The sequence below is a fragment of the Leuciscus leuciscus genome, assembly GCF_965113295.1.
Source record: "Leuciscus leuciscus genome assembly, chromosome: 13".
NCBI lineage: Eukaryota > Metazoa > Chordata > Actinopteri > Cypriniformes > Leuciscidae > Leuciscus > Leuciscus leuciscus.
Genome location: NC_138737.1, coordinates 29,365,344 through 29,370,022, shown reverse-complemented (window position 1 = coordinate 29,370,022; position 4,679 = coordinate 29,365,344).

Here is a 4,679-nt window from a genome sequence, read left to right as displayed (position 1 = left end):
TCATTCTGCATTTGCTATGCGTACTTGTCAAGTCAAGTCACCTTCATTTGTATAGCACCTTTAACAATATAGATTGTTTCAAAGCAGCTTTACAGTGATAGGAAATTAAAGTAACAGATTGTTTTGGCTTTACAGCAGCTATTAATAAAGTTATGGTCCAGTTCAAGTTAGTTTTGAATGATTCACTTCTGTTGCAAAGATCATTAGTTATTAAATTAGGGGCCGCTTACACAACACCATTCTAACAGAAAACACTCCAGCCTGTTCATTTTCACAACAACAGTGCCTGGTAGCTCGAGAACGCAAACCCTGAAATAGTATTTTTAATAGTAAATAGCAAACCTCATCATTGTATTTCTACATTTATTAATAAAGACCTGCTTTTGGGTTTAATAAACATCTGGTCTCCATGTCTGGTCTTATGTGACAGAATACCATACCAACCACAATGAACCCAGCAGAGTATTTACCAATCAACCCTAAAGACCTCCCTTACAGAATAAAAATATATTTCCATATATTTCTAATCAATATATTATATGGTGTAAATATACTGAACAATATATTTGAAATAATATATTGTGTTAATATAATGTGTTATATATTACAATATATTGAATAATACATAAGAAATTGCTGCTTTTCATATATTGAAAAATGTATTTACAATATATTTACACTGTCAAATGTAATTAGTTGAGTATACTTATAAAACGTGGAAAACGATTGCCTTGAATTTCTCAAGGACGTTTCTAATATAAAAACAAACAAAAGTGTCCTGGGACAATAACAGACGGTGTGCATTAATTTGTATTTATTAAAAAGAAACTTAACTGAATAAATAAAATAAACAACTTAAAGAAGTTAATAGAAATGACTGCAATAGATTTCTGTCAGGTCCATTAAGTCAAGAACATACATGACAATAAAAATGATTTAGGAAATTTTTATTAGTAAATTGAAATTCAAGTTGATAATTCTGAATTAAATTTGACGGTATGGCTCTGTTCAGGGAGTCCTCTGAACTTTCATGAGCACCATGAAATAGCAGAGAGTCAGAGGACAGCAGCAGCATTAGGGAACGCTCACACAGTTTAGGACTGGGAGAGCTGAACTATTTCCCATATGAACAGAGCAGCAATGATGACAGAAAAGCAAATGCCACGTTATACACGACAAGGCGGAGCTGGGGAGGTGGCGGGCTGCAGAGAAGCTAGCATCAAGCAGTTAGGAGCGAACTAAATCTGCTTAAAAAGGGTGCCCTGTTTTTAGCGTAGCCATTAGCAGCGAGGGGAGTTGAACAGCTGATGTGCTGATGCATCTCTGCTGATGAGACCGTGTTATTGGCCAATAGCATTAGCAGCGTCTTGACTACCTGCCTGCCAGAACTGATGCTTACGCTCAATTTCTACATCTTAAACAAAGCAACATGCAGCATATCATCAATCTTTCTTGGTCTTCTGCTGTATGGAAGCACAGGCGCTACTCTTCAGCACAATGGTGACCCACAAAACTCAGACAACAGAAACCCTTTAAATCCCAACAGAACATTAAACACTAACAGATCTCTCAAGATCTCAGCAGAGGAGAGTTAAACAACAAAAACAGCATTACCAGCTTCACTTATTACTAACAGTTTGACTTTATTTCTGTCAAACGCCTACATAAGTTCTTATTGAGAATCAACAGAGGTTTAGATGTTGATGATTTATTGAAAATAATACAATTTTACAGTTACCATTATGGTAATCAGTGTTTTCTTTAGTCGGTCTGTTGACTCTTGAGCTTCAGTTTTTCTGTGGTTGCTGTAACTGTGTTTAAAAATCAACAAAATTGTTGTAGTAATCAGATTAGTTAAACACATTGTGCACAAACATTTTTGAACTACTGTTACATTTAGTCACACACAGACATCACAAATCAGCATATGAATCTCAACAACGTTGATATGCTTCATGCTGAAACGCATTCTGGGAGCTACCATAGTATAAAACTCACCCATGTTTTCCAGCATGCATTGCAGCATGAAACATGTCACCGTTGTTGAGATTCATATGCTGATTCTTGATGTCTGTGTGTGACTATATATAGCAATGTTTCAAAGTGTTTTTTGCACAATGTGTTTAAAGAAAGTATCTGATTACCACAATAACGTTTGATCTCTTGTTATGGTTTCACAGTGTTTAAAATGCAATATTTAAATGCATTTAACGATCTGACAGACTTTTGTAATACACCTTACCAGAGATCTGTGATCCAGGATATTCAATGATGATTATGGCATCATCAATAAATACCCATCATATCATACCCAGCTTTTCTTTTGGCTTTTTTAGCCATAATGACGGTCTCTTAAAACATAGTTACAGCACCAAAAGAAAAACTAATGTTACAAAGTCAACTAAAGTAAACACTGATCTCCATCATGGTGACTGTAAAATTATATCTTTTTCAATAAAAAAAATCAACATCTAAACCTCTGTTAATTCTCAATAAGAACTTCTGTAGATGTATGACAGAAATAAAGTCAAACTGTTAGGTACAAGTGAAGCTGGTAATGCTGTTTTTGTTGTTTAACTTTCCTCTGCTGAGATCTTGAGAGATCTGTTAGTATTTAATATTTAATATTAGCCTTTTTTCGCCTTTGTTGCCATTGGCTTTTGACTTATTTGGGGACATTTAATTTAATATTCAACAATATTATTGATCTGCCTGCACTGACACCATTATATGAGTATATATATATATATATATATATATATATATATATACTGAACTGAGCTGGACGGTGACATCACGGTTTTCTCCAGAGCGGCTATATAATATAAATGAAAAACTTTTTTCAACAAAAATGAAACATCACATCACAACTTACTTAAGCTGGACTGTTGACACTATTTTCTTCTGGAAACAAACTTTGTTGCATTATTTTCCTGTTATCTCTGTAAAGCTGTTTTGAAACAATCTATATTGTAAAAAGCGCTATAAAAATAAAGGCGACTTGACCTGTGCTTCAGTTCAGTAGAAGACCACGAATCTCATATTGAGAATATGCTGGATGTTGCTTTATCTAAAAGACAACAACTGTATTGCAGTGAGTTTTTTAATTTTTTTTTTTTTTTTTAGTTAAGTTTTAGTTTAATAAGTGCAAATAAATGCAAAGTCTGTCATTGTCTCAACACTCATATGTCTTTGTAATAGCAACTTACAACTTTGAGTAAAACCTCCTTTTTCCACGTTTTCTAAGTACACTAATCTAATGACATTTTACAGTGTAAAAATATTGTAAATATATTTTTCAATATATGAAAAGCGGCAATTCCTTATGTATTATTCAATATATTGTAATATATAACACAATATGTTAATACAATATATTATATTTTTCATTATATTTACACCATATAATACATTGATCATAAATATATGGAAATATTTTTTTTTTCCGTAAGGGGCTGCTCCTCACCCTTGCACAAGATGGCCGTCCCCTGAAAAACTGCATGGAGGAGTTCCTCAAGCTCAGCCACCAGGTGTCCTGGAATGACTGCACCTTGATTATCTGTTTCCAGATTGGGCTGGATGATGAACTTTTCCAAGCGTCCACCTGCATGCTGGTGCAATACTGAGAGAATTTGATCACTTTGAATTTGATCAGTTTTCACTGTACAGGGCAGATGTCAGACAGTGTGTATGGCGTTGTGTGGGTGAGCGGTTTGCTGATGTCAACGTTGTGGATCGAGTGGCCCATGGTGGCGGTGGGGTTATGGTATGGGCAGGCTTATGTTATTTGTAATATCGTTTTTTTTTTTACTTAAACAAATCAGACGACACTCAGGTTGCTTCTAAACTCTATGCTTCTTTTATTCCTCTGCTTCTCTCGTACATGTTACGTCATCACGTATCACAGTTTACATCATCACGTACGTATTACAAAGAACACATAGAATATATTACAATCCCCCCCCCCCCCCTTTTTTTTTCAAAAAGAAAAGTTTTGTTCTTTTATCTTTAACAGATATTTTCTGTTTCTTCTGTAGATCCTTCCATCTGGTGTGCGAAGAACATACGATCTTGGCGAGTCATGTTTCTTCAATACAGTTGCAGGATTCCAGATTTGTCCTTGCTGCACTCTCACTTTGTCTCCTGGTGATATCTCTGGCAACTGTTTGGTGTTTTTGTCAAAATAAAATTTTTGCTTTGACTGCCTCTGTTTTCAGTTTTCAGTTTTCAGTTCAGTTTTTTCTTGAACTTTCTTACTGCCTTTTGGAGTCAACAATTTGCTCGAAGTTGGCAGTTTGGTTTTCAATCTTCTTCCCATTAGAAGTTGTGCTGGTGACAAACCAATGCCATCTAGTGGAGTTTTGCGGTATTCCAGCAACGCAATGTATGGATCTCCATTCTCATCTTGTGACTTTGTGAGCATTCTCTTGATGGTTTGGATTATTCTTTCTGCTTGTCCATTAGATTGAGTATATCTCGGACTAGACGTTTTGTGCTCGAACTCCCAATTTTCTGCAAAACACTTGAATTCTCGACTGGCATACTGCATGTGGACCATTATCTGATATTACCACATCAGGTACACCATGTCTTGCAAACAGTGATATCATTGCAAGGATTACACTTCTGCTGGTAGTGTCATTCAACTTTGCAATCTCTGGAAACCTGGAGCAGTAGTC